Source organism: Motacilla alba, chromosome Z (genome assembly GCF_015832195.1).
Source record: "Motacilla alba alba isolate MOTALB_02 chromosome Z, Motacilla_alba_V1.0_pri, whole genome shotgun sequence".
Classification (NCBI taxonomy): domain Eukaryota; kingdom Metazoa; phylum Chordata; class Aves; order Passeriformes; family Motacillidae; genus Motacilla; species Motacilla alba.
The window spans coordinates 49671023-49683931 of record NC_052046.1 but is presented as its reverse complement, the minus strand read 5'-3'; the positions used below and the strand labels follow the sequence as shown (position 1 = coordinate 49683931).

Below are 12909 nucleotides of genomic sequence, written 5' to 3'. Positions count from 1 at the left end.
CCTGCAAATGAAAGAATGAACTTCTCTGGCATAAAAGAAAAGAGTCTCATGATTTCCCCCGTCCTCTCTCTCGGTCTACTCACACTCAGAAATAGCCACAGAATAAAATCTTCAGAATAAAGATGTATTTATGGCACTCAGTACACCTGACAGAAAAAGTAAAATGTATTCTTCAGAAGAATAAAAATAACTTCATGACATTCACATCAACATTTACACGTTTTTGTTGTACATTATCTTAACACACTCCCACAGATACTTGTCCCTGGAGTCCATTGAAAAGGTTTCATGCTATTCACAGGCATTAAATCAGGCCATTCATTCCTTGCAAACAAGAAGAGATAAGTTTCCTCAGAAACATCTAGAGCAAAGACTTTCAGTCATTCACTCAGTCAAACTCATACTGCAGCAACAATTAGCTATGTGGGCATTTAGACTGAAGACAGGGAACTGACATTCAAATCGATGAGACAATGATTTGTGGCATTTTCAGTCAATTATTCCTCCACAATTTATGAGCATTTACTTTTTAATGTGCTACAGAGGATCCTCTGACTTGTCAATAATGCCTGTCACATCCATTCACGAAAACCTCACAATTTTGCCCCGGCATGAAATTAAAGCTGTATTTTTCTCTTATGAGTTTCTTATGAATGTGGTCAGTTGATGATAAATGAGAATTTCTAATGTACAGCATAGGAAAAAAGTACTAGCTAGTGGTATGTCTCTTGGCCTCTTTTACTTGGACACTCATTTATGTCAATTTAGTTGATACCTTATTAAAGTCCTATCTGGAATACTTCAATACTGTCACACAGCTAGTCAAGATTTATAAAACAAAAACATGTCCAATGAATCTACTAATAGGGAGGAAGGACAGCACTATAATTTGGCTTCAGGAGACAGAAGTCTAAGAATCCAATTCTCACTTCTGACACATGACACTAAAGAAATCAAAGTTAGTTAAGTAAGGCTCACTCTGCTTCACCTCTGCAGAAGTTTGATTAGTTCTGCTCTGATTTTAAAGAATAGTACATTTACTCATATACTTGTTTACTTAAAGAAAAAAACAAAAACAACAACAAAAAAATAAACTAAAACCAAATATTTGGTGACATCAGATTTAGTCCATTTACATTTTTTAAAAAATCTAGTACTCTCAAAGATTTACAAAGTTCCTTTTGCTGCAGTAGCCTTGTGGGCTTTATTTTGCAAGATTACCATAAATGATGCTGCACAGATTACACCTGAGCAAGTAATCTGTCTTTAGACTGTGTCCAGTAATACCTGTACAACTCATCACTAGTAGAATTATGAAACTATAGCTCACAGTATTGCTTAGAAATAAAATTTCTAATGGAAGTTAAAAATGCATGGAGAAGTACTATGCCACAACCCTGCAACCATACGCAAGGCTGACAGTCAAAAAACTAACAGAAACTTCTCACAAACAGCATCTGACATGAGTCTGCCCTTTATTATTACACAGAGTAAAAGAATTCTTGAACAAATTTTAAAGATACTGTAATCAAAACTTCCAAAATTCAGAAGAGCAAATTGTGATTGTTAATATAAATAAACTAGATTTCTCTTTATTAATTTATTATTTATGTTTACTGAGTTTATGATTAATATAATAATAAGTATTTTGCACCCTCATAATATTTAATATACTGTACATTCCTGTAACTTAGAAAGCAGACTAACTGTATGATCCTAAAGTGTTCTTGGAAGCTGGTGGTATGTGCCACCGAGTCACAAACACCAATAATTTTCTAATTCCCAAAGCTGCATGAAAGGAGTTACAGATTTTTAATGAGTATTACCATTGTCTTCATTTTAATAACATTAACAATGACAGCAATTTATTATAGCATTAACTGAAAAACATTGTCTGGGAATACCCTTCTTGGTTAAAGTTGAATCGTTCAAGTTTTGATTTTTGAGAGCTCTACCACTTATACATGTCACAAGATCTTTACAATCTGGCACACTTTTGCGCACTGTTTAAGTCACGTTGCCACAAAATCTGCTGTATTCATTTAAAATAATTTTTTAAGAATCATCTGAAAAAAACTGTAGATTTTTATTTGGGACCAATCTCATGCAATATACACATCTTCCTGTAAATGCCAAAAATTATTCCATGTACATCAAAGGATTCTAAGGAAATAGGAACTTCCTGAGTTCCTGTTTCAAGAAAATCTTGTTTCACCTATCTCTGTCACCCTTCTTAAGATCCTCCACCCAAATGTCTTTTGAAAGACACCTTTGCCAAAAGCAGCACCTTCACAATTGCAGGGCAGTATACTGAAACATACGTCTTAGGGAAAAAGAAATTATAGTTTAAAAGGACACTGAGCACCCAAGGCTGTTCCACTGATGGAACAACTGTATCCAATGCTTTCCTTTGTTGCTGTAACTCCTCATAACATCACCCCAACTCCACCAGTGTTCCTTATGACACTTTCACCATGGTACTGTGTGGTTAATTTCATGTGCATTCACCCTGCTGTTCCATATGCATGTGCTGACCAGATGGAATCACAGAATCATACAATGTTAAGGAGGTGGAATGGACCTTACACATAATCTAGTCTCAACCCTCCCTGCCACAGGCAGGGACATCACCCACTAGACCAGTTGCTCAAGGATTTATGTAGCCTGGCCTAGAACACTGCCAGGGATGGGGCACCCAGAACCTCCTGGGCCAGCCTGTTCCAGTGTCTCACCACCCTCAGAGGAAAGAATTTCTTCCTATTATACAACCCAAAGTTCCCCTCTTTCAGTTTGAACCCTTTACCCCTTGCCTTACCACTGCAGTTCCTAATGAAGAGTCCCTCTCCAGCTTCCCTGTAGGCCCTCTTCAGATACTGGAAGGTGGCTATGAGTTCTCTACGTAACTTTCTCTTCTTCAAACTGAACAGTCCCAAATTTCTTTGTCTGTCTTTGTAAGGGAGGTGATCCAGTCCTGGAGGACTCCTGTCCAACAACACAGGGAATATCAGTCTTTCTCTTTGACCCTCCCTTCAAATTTTAGAATATATATATAGGAATAGAATCACCATAAAATCTTTATCCTGCTTTCACACTTGGTTAAAATTACAATGTTCAATCCTTAGTAGCCAAAGACACAGAGAGGCAGAATCACACACATCCCACTTCCTGAGAATACAAAGATAAAAAGCACAGAAGTTATTACCAAAACTGGATCCATGCTTGTAAGCAAGAAGATAACCTCCGGGATCCGTTTACGACCCCGGTTTTCCCAGTGCCGCGTCCTCTGGAGTCAAGTGCCCGCGGAGGGGCCCAGCCCCGCAGCGCCACCGCTGACCAGGAGGCGGCAGCAGTGAGCACCCGCCCCGCCGCGCCAAAGGCGCCCGAGGCCCTGCCAGCACCGCCAGCACCCAACAGGATTCCATGGATTTGGCAGCGCCCCGCGCTCTGCCTTCAGCAACGTCTCCACCCCTGCTTCAAATACCGTACGGTGATCAATTCTTACGACACAACTTTTCAATCTTGAGCTAAGAAGGGGCGATGAGCATAAACCCAAATAATGGAGCAAGTAATTCATGTAACTCAGAACATAAACTGAATTAATTTATTGGGCACAGACAATAAAGCCTTTTTTTAACAAAATACATGGGGGACAGCTTAAGATCCTTTAATTACATGTCAGAAAAAAAGTCCCAAATTCTGAAGGTTCTCCTGTTTTTCAAAAGCCTGTCACTAGATTATCATAGTACTTTTACATAAAGGATTGTTCACTCTCAGAGAGAGAGCATTATGCCATTTTAGTTATTTTAGTTATCCTCCCACATGAAAAATGGCCATTTGGAAAATTTTTGAGAGGAGTGGAAGTTTAATTAACAACATTTGTGAACCAAACCCAAAACTTAAAATGTCAAATTCTCCCAGCACTTATGGGACATCTGTCTTCCCTAATCTTTAGTTTAAATAAAAGGCCAGCTACATTTTCTGACAGTATTCCTTAAAAGCCTACTCTACTGGAGTTCCTCCACCACAGCAGATGTCTGTGTCCGATTGCACAGTACAAAAGTTGGCAAAGTCTGCTGAATCAGAAACAAATCCCCCTCCCTCTTTCAACCATTTAGGAAGGTATCAGTGTATTATTGTTGCACCGATCTTGCACATATTTCACGATATGACCTTTTGTCACTGTTTCCTCCCTAGAAGGAGGGGGAATAGCAAGACGCAGACAGCACAGATGTTGATGTCTCTCTTTGCAGATGTCTTCAGTACCAGATAGTACCTACACGGGGAATACAAGAAGGCGGGACATGGACTTTTTACAGTGGCACGTAGTGATAGGACAAAGGGGAATGGCCTTAGACAGAGTACGTTCAGGCCAAATGTTAGAAAGAAACTTTTCACCCAGACAGTGGTGAGGCACTGGCACAGGCTGCCCAGAGAAACTGGGGATGCCTTATCCCTGGAAGTGCTCAGAGCCAGGCTGGACAGGGCACGCTGGCACAGACACCACAACAACAGGGCTGAGGCACGCAGCAGCTCGGGCAGCAGCGCTCAGGACGTAGAGCAGGCCCGGCCACCTTCCTCTGCCGACCTCAAAGCCTCACGGAGGGCCGGCCCGACGCCTCGTTGCCCATGTCACCCTTTCCCCGGCGGGCTCGTCGCCGCCAGCTCCCGCGGAGCGCGGAAGGGGAGGCGCGGAGCCCGGCGGATGATCCGCACTAGCGCGTTCCCTTCCCACCACGACAGCCCCCGGCCCGCTACCACCGCGGCGCGGCCAGCGGGGGCAGGACGGGCGAGTAGCCGCCGCTCCCTTCAGCGGCTGGGCAGGTTCACGCCGGAGCTCCCCGCGCCCGCTCCGTCCCGCCCCTCCCCGTCTCTCTCCCCGTCTCCCTCCCCGGCCGCCGCTTACCGCGCCCGCCGCGCCGCACCATTGGCGTTTTCGCGCGCGCTGCCCCGCTGCCCAAGCCGCGCCTGCGCGGGGGGCGGGGCGGGGCGGGGCCGCCTGTCCTCCGGGGATCCGGGACCGCGCTCGTCGGGCGATGCGGGGTTTGGGAGGCGGGTGCTCACGCAGAGGGTGGCTGGCACTGGAACAGGCCTCCCAGTACTAAGCCTGTCTGAGTTAAAGAAGACTTTGGACAAGGCTCTCAGTCACATGCTGTGACTCTTGCGGATGTCCTGCGTAGGGCCAGGAGTTGGACTTCCATGGTCCTTGTGGGTCCCTTCCAACCCAGGATACTCCATAGTTCTTTGATTCTGAATCCGTGATTCAGCCTGCCCCAGCCACACGCGCTTGGCGTCCTGACACAAACATGGGACATCAAGAGGCAGAGCTGTGGCAGGAGCCCTGTCGGTCTTCGGGGCCAGTGCACTCCCAGGGGTCCCTAGCGAAACTGAGGCGCCTCGGTTGCCTGCACACTGAAAATTCACTGGGCACACTGAAAAACACACACTGAAAACCAGTGACGTGGGCAAAGCCAGTCCGACCTGCACGTGCAGCTCGGGAGCGGCTCCACAGGGAAACCAAAGTGACGGAGACATGGCGGCCCCAGTGTGGGTTGTGCCTTCTTGACCGCCATGCACTGAATGCTGGCAGTGGCCAGGCCAGGGTGCCTGCCCACAGTCTTTGTCCCTTGACCGTGAATGAATAAAACCCATCAGCTTTACCACTTTTGGTAAGACTAAGTGCAAAACGTGTTAAACTTTTGCTTCTTTTCAGTTTTCTGAACATAGAAGGTCCTTGTATCCCTGTGAACAAAATGCTATCAGTTTGAGTACAGACATAGAGTAAATAAGAAATTTTGAGTAAACTTAGGGTTGGAAATGAATATTTGATTTACTGAAATTTGTGTTGGTGCCAAAATGAGAAATATAGACAGGGTGAACCCTACTGTCCCTCAGTTTGTTATAAAGCATTAATAATAAAACTACCAAGACCCGTTCTCTGACACTGGTCCTCAAAGCAGTTCTGCTGAAAATACCAATGCTACACAACCTGACTACTTGGTGCATTTTTGCTCATCACTCCCTAGCCTACTTACACAATCATACTTAATCCTCTTCCTCTCATTCTTCCTCTCATTCTTCCTCCTCAGCTCATCTACTCAGCTCCTTCTCCTGTTTACCCTGGTAGTTCTTTCACTCCTGCCCGGTTTTACATTCATGTTCACTATTTGAAAAATAGAGCTGGTGGGAAGTTGCTACTATATTTCCACCCATCTTTTTGAGAAACTATCAGAACACAGAATTCTCTGTTTCCTAGCATCTTCCTCTAAATACATATTCTTACACCACCTTATCCTTATTTCCTCCTTGGAGAAACTGGATAGTAAGGCACTCATTGCATTCCTACTTATGGAAAAGAAAAACAGAAAAAAATAAAGAACAAAGTTACTAAGGCAAAACACTCTCTGTCTTTAACCCAGGTTGAATTGTTACTTTTCATATGGATTTTAAATTGAATTGCAATGACACCATTAGTCTGAATTATAGGCTAGTTTGTATTAGATTTGCATTCAAGATTTAAAGTCTGCTTGAACATATGACAGCCATAGCGGCTGAAGTTGAAATTGCTAATTTTTTTCTCAATTTTATAAGACCAGCTGATGATCAAACTTACTCCCATTCTGCTTCCATATTCTTGCATTCATTCTTGCATTCTTTCTTTTTTTATTAGAGGTTGCCTCTTTTTTGATCACCACTGCTTTCAGTTTTCTGTGAAATGAGACATCCTTATCAGTACAAAAGCAAATCCAACCTACCCATATAGTGAAATCCCCGTGCATTACTTAAATTACTTTTTACATTTCATTCTGTCAAATCAGAACTACCTGATGAATTAAAGGCTTGTTTGGGAAAATTTCAAAGTTTTTTCTTGGGAAACAGCAACTGGTCATCAGGTAACCCATCAAGACAAACTGTCAGGAATGTTTCCCATACATCCAACACATTTGCAGACCACAACTTGGAGCTTTGTATGTAATGCCCATATTCAGACAGTGAGTCCAGTTCATAACTCATGCAACTCTTTTAATCATTCTACTCCTCTTTTTCGTCAAGTGAAAACTGGAAGAATTTGTATTTGTTTTCTGCCATTAATTTTGTGAACACTTTCTTAAATCTCAGCATTATTAGTTGTTTCACTCACGATACATTTTATGGTTCTGGTACACTGGAAGAAGCTTGAGTGGAAGAACTTTGATAACATCATTTCTCATGTTCCTGATTGAACATATTCTAGAGTTGTCCAAAGTGTTTTACTGTTACATAGTCAGAGTAGCAAAAATTCTGACTATGCATTTGTTAATCGGCTTGATGCATATACCATCAACTGGTGGTATATGCATATACCATCAACTTACACAATTGATGTGTGTAAGGCTTGATGCATATACCATCAACTTACACAATTTTGTTGATGCTCAACAAGCCAACCACACAAAAAAAAGTTCTCAAGCACACCTGAACATATGGCTAAAGATCACTGTAATATACTAGGAGCTGTAAAAAATCAACCCAGGAATGAAAAAAAAAGCCAAACTAGAGCATTTAAGGAAGTCATGGGAAAGGGTATAATAGACAAATATATAAAAAATAGGAGCAAATAAAAAACAAATATGAAAGTAAATTACTAATATGAATAAACTCCAGTAGGTGGAAAAAACACTTGGTAATATTACTGTCAAAGGACCCTCATTTTGAATAGTCAAAAAATAAGTGGCAATGATACGAATAATGAAATAGGTAGTACAAATCAAGTGAATGCCAATACAAATGTTATATTACTTCAGACAGTCTATATGGAGTTTTCCACTCTCACTTTTAATAAATGCAAAACATTTGAGGTTAAAAAATGTCATGGGGACTATTTCTTTAGCCTTGATCTTTAATAACAGATACTACTACGTATAGAGCTAATACAGCTGCCTTAGAGAATTGCTAATAGTAAATCTCTGACACTTACAAATAATATTTGAAACTATTAAGTCACCAGAAATAGTACTGCTGCAAATAAAAATTCCATGACTTCAAACCCTGAATATTTCAGAAAGGATATTCCACATACCAGAGAATTCCTGGCTCCTCTCTGAGAACCCTAGCAATCTCCTCTTGCCCAGGGTATGTTGCCAAAACCCCTCATTAAGCCTTACACTTTGATGAGACACAGCAGATACTATAAATCAGAGTAAAAAAATCTATACTTGATATTTCGGCCAGTATTAATTTGGTAGGAAAAAAAAGTCCTCTGTCAGGGGAAGAGAAAGAAATATAAATTTGACAAGTTTGAGGGGGAAAAAGGAAGAGAGGGGAAAAAAAAAAAAAAAGGAAAAGTCCCAGCTGTTTGAAGCTTTCCAGAAGTTTGGAATGTTAGAATAAATGCTGGGGGAGGTAGACTGATGGGATGAACTGCAGGTGAGGCACACAAAGGTTCATGGTAAATATAATTATTAATGCGTATGACCACCACATACATAATATATTTTATGCACATCATAACAATTAGCTACAGAGGACATACTGGTCTAAGCAATAGACAAGTACCAAGCAAAATGTCCCCAGACCCCTTAGCTGAGTATATACCTTCATGTAGATCTGTGGCTAGCTCAAAATGGTTGGTACAGAGATAACAAAGATAACAAGAAGCCAAGGTAAATGCTGCAGCTATATTGTTGTCCTTTACAGATGGAATGGGAACTACGTGACCACCGCAGTGGCAACCAAAGCGTAAATTGTATTCAAGAGATTCCCAGAAAAGGCCACAGTGTGTAACAAGTCACCAATAGATTTTATTGTATTGCTGTTTTCTAGCCACAGTAGGGAATTCCTGAATAGCCAGATGTGGCATTTCTAGATGCTGATTATATATTTGAAAATTTACCCACTAAAATACTGTACTTTGGGCAGCTGTTAGCCGAATAGTTAGACATTTTGACTTCCATGAGTTACAGGAAGTTCATTTTCTCCCATATCTCTCATTAAATTTGCAATATAATTTCATGGTTGCTTATGCTTTTCCATTAACGAAACTGTCTTCAGTAAGGAGAAGGGAGTTGCTTCTTGGAGGCATCAGAGTCTGCAAATCCTGTTGGTGAACTTCATGAGCTGTGCATGCAACACAGTCTATATGTTCACACTGGGATAATTTTATCTCTCCTTCTCTTTTTGTTGATTTGGAATGTAGTTCCTGTTGATTTGACATCCTGGGGATGTTTACTTACTCCTGAGCAGGACAAGAACATTTTCTGCATTCTGTATCCCAAGTGATAGATGAATATGTTTGGTTTCTTCTTAATGCAAACACCATTAAGTCTTTAGCTGGGGACCCTCTGAAGAATTCAAAAAGATTGGCCCTGCATTGACCTGTGCTGTTAAATGTTCTTTAAACCAGACCCGAGGAGTTCTCCTAGGAGTTCTCCTACCTTCTGTTAAGGCAGGCCTCTTGTTTCTCAGACTGGTATAAAACATGGTCACAAGGATAAAATTTGGAAATTGTACCATGTATCAATCACTTAGCTAATCTTGGCACAGTCAAAATTTTCATAATTTGTCTTATTATGTATCTTTCCAAAATGTTATTAGAGAAGCTGAAATGTTTAGGTTGGTGATTATGTTTCTATCAATAGTTTATAAATTTTCTTGTGGAAAATAATCCTGAAAATAAATCCTTTTCCTGTACCTGTCTGCACTCACAGCAGGTGCTATACAAAGAAAGCATGAGTTACATCAGTTATTCCCAAGACACTGAGACAATAAAATAAAAAAAAATCTTTCATGATTTCCTGCTCTTGTTCTGTTCTGCTGAACTCTTGAATACTGGAGAGCATTTCCAAAGTTTATTCCACAGGATCAAGCACAGTACATTGAAGCAGAGAGCTTAGTAATTTCTGTGGTATTCCCTACTGATATTCTAAAAAGTTGCTGTAACATATACAGAAGAAGCATGAAATATTTGCTACAGGATGGAAAGTTAGTGACTTTGCCTTGACCTGTTCTCTTACTGACAGCTATTAACAGTATGAAATACTCCAGTGAGCATTTCAGTTTCATGTGTGTGACTGTATTCCTTCCTGCTTTATATAAAATACTCTCCTTAACTAAGAGAGGTATTTACACATTCTAGAACCTGTGAGGTTTAACCAAAATTTAAGATGATAAAAGGTGAAATGCTGTTTTTGCTGGCAGCAAGCAGGAGCCATAATAAAAAGTCAGCAAAATGTGATAAATATCATGCTTGAACCAATTTTCAGAGAGTTGGAGATATGGGAAACTGCCTGTTGAGAATTGGTATGCAGCTACAAAACTTCATATTCTTTCATTAATTCCATTATTATGCAAACTCATTATAAGTTATGAAGCATTAAATCTTACAAAATAAAGTTCCTATCATAAAGTAAATCAGTGAACTCAAAGATATCACACACTGAAATTTGACTTTTTCCTTTGCAAACCTGAATATTACAGATGATATTTTCAAATTAAGCAAGTAAATATCAATAAATTAATTTTTCTTCACAGTTTAAAAGTATGAGAGAGCTGGTCACTACTTGAAACTGAAATTTCAAAAAAGCCCACAACACTGTGAAACACTGCAAGTAAAACAGCTTTTAAGTTCCAATTCCATTAAATACAGAAATTTACTAAATGTACTAGAAATGTACTAAAAATGCATCAAGATAGTCATTGTCCATGGAATATAAGACAAGTGTAAGAATAAAAAGAGGAAAGAAAAGTCTTTAAGTGAAAAAATTTCTCTATAACTACCTTTTATCATAAGGATTAAATGCTTTTTATTAAAAATGAAAGCACAGTTTCCACACTAACATAGTTTTCTTGAAACGAGAGACTGCTTCTTCATCTATAAGCTTTGCCAAGCCTATGTTTCTGTCAAAACCAAACAAATCCCACACATAAACAAAAGTGTTATACATCAGATGAAAGCGAAGAAATTACCAATGTTTACTCAATACATGGATTTCCATCATAGTACTCCTAGTAATCACCTCACTATTAAAAAAAAAAAAAAAAGAACATAGGAAAAGAGGGCTGAATGGAGAGACAGTGAGAAAATACTTCTTTTTGGTTTTAAACCTATCTCATTCAGCCATTATTAACTAACCCGTTTGGAAAAGTCATCTTTATGGTCTGCATTTTTCTATGTTTGCTGAATATTGTCATTTGTTCACAGCAACATAGGCCAGTCTATGACTATAGCCTTTAAGCCTTTACAAATTACATGTTTTCAGTATTGCAGATCACTGTCTCACAGGAAAAAAAAAAGAAATCCCTCGGTTGGGATCCCTTAAAAATGGGAGAGATCTCCACTATTGAGTAGCTTGCCTAAAGTAGCTACCAAAATAGTATAGAGAAGTCTGTACTATCATTTCAATGTTAATCAAAAAGTGGTTGAAACAGCTCTATGACAGAAAATAGGAACAGCAGTTTGTGGATTGTCAACTTTCCCCCACAGTCTCTATACATTACTGTATTTCTCATTCCTTCATTTAGCCTGTTAGACACTGCAATATCATGCTTCTTTGACCTCCCAAAGGAAGTATAACTCTAGTATTCCATTGCCTTCACTCCTTCTTTAAACAGTTTGTCATCCACACTCCTTTGCCTGCAGTACTCATATTTGCAAGTCGGTGGAATGCACTCTTTCATAAATCTCCTTTCAGTTATTTTAACAATCATTCTTCCTTTATTGGTATTAACCTTTCTTTAACCTTGTTTATCTTCAGATTTAATCCCTTCCTTGTGACATCTCCGATGAAATACCAATTTGTTTTCCAGCATTCTCTCATTAATACAGTGTTCCTTTGTTCCCTTAATTTCTTGCATCATTAACTGAATATTTACATTGGGTCACCTTTAAATGATCTATAACCTAATACACCAAATCTTATTCACAACTGATTATCACTTGCATTAATATAATTCATACTGTTCAAAAGAGCTTTATACAGCTTTCTACACACCACATAAAGCCTGGCTGGAAAACATTTTTTCAAATTTTTTCAAATACCTCTATAAATGAAAGGTATGTATGCAAATGCATCATGCAAAGTGAAATAGCAAAATAAATATTGTATTGTGTTGATGAAAAGACTGAGAGATGTATCTGTAAACTACAAATAAATAAGTTTCCTAAATTATGTTGAATTATTCCAAATCTGAAGGTCACAAGGCCAAGTTATTGTCACCTATAAAATAAGTCTTAATGTATTAAAAATCACAAAGTAGGAGCCCAAAAGCTCATATGGCTGTTCATGCAATCCTAAGTTTAAGGCATGGAGTTTGTTGCTCCATAAAAGATGTTATTAATTTTGGAAACAGTTGCATCCCCCTGTTTCTCTTCTACGCATGATGTCACATTCCTTGTTTTTCATGTTATTTCTCAGAGGTGTGCCCTGAAGTTTGCTTAAGAGCTTTAGCTCAAACCTGAGATTTAACTATGTATTTCCATACCTTTACATATTTCTTTCATTTCATAGGACATAAAAAATCTTTGACAGCAGCTACAATAACATTAGATGTTCTTTCATATTCAATCTCACAAAATAGTTTTTGTCATGAAATAATATGATATCAAACATGATATGTAGCTGAATGCCCTTCCTCCAAGTGGCCATTTTTCTCTATCTAGTAAATTAGCAACATGATAATTGTAAAATGTTTGTAGAACTGGGGACTAAGGAATATGATTTTAAAAGCAAGTATAATAATTATTATAAATCAAAGAAATACACTCAAATGATAGGACTAAAGAAGCCTGGTTGCTCTGAATCTTTATTATTTGGGTTTGTGGTTTCTAGGAAGTCATTAATCCTTGCCTTTTCCAAGGACTAACTAAATACTATAAGGCCATAATGTAAAGAAAAAAAATTAAAACATCAGTAACTTTAGTAACTGAGAAGGAAA

General features: G+C 39.2%; 1 protein-coding gene across 4 annotated transcripts in view; it reads right to left on the bottom strand.

Moving 5' to 3' along the window:
- The window catches only part of FANCC (FA complementation group C), a 78388-nt gene extending 73336 nt beyond the window's left edge, over positions 1 to 5052 (bottom strand). For 2 of the 4 annotated variants that reach the window (XM_038124213.1, XM_038124218.1), the window contains exons 1-2: positions 4904 to 4977; positions 2816 to 2982 (exon numbers count right to left, since the gene is read on the bottom strand). The gene's annotated coding sequence lies outside the window, so the exon portion shown is untranslated. Of the gene's footprint in view, positions 1 to 2815; positions 2983 to 4170; positions 4224 to 4903 lie in introns of those variants that run through there. The other 2 variants (XM_038124215.1, XM_038124214.1) reach the window with 2 other exon arrangements.
- Between the last annotated feature and the right edge of the window lie 7857 nt (positions 5053 to 12909).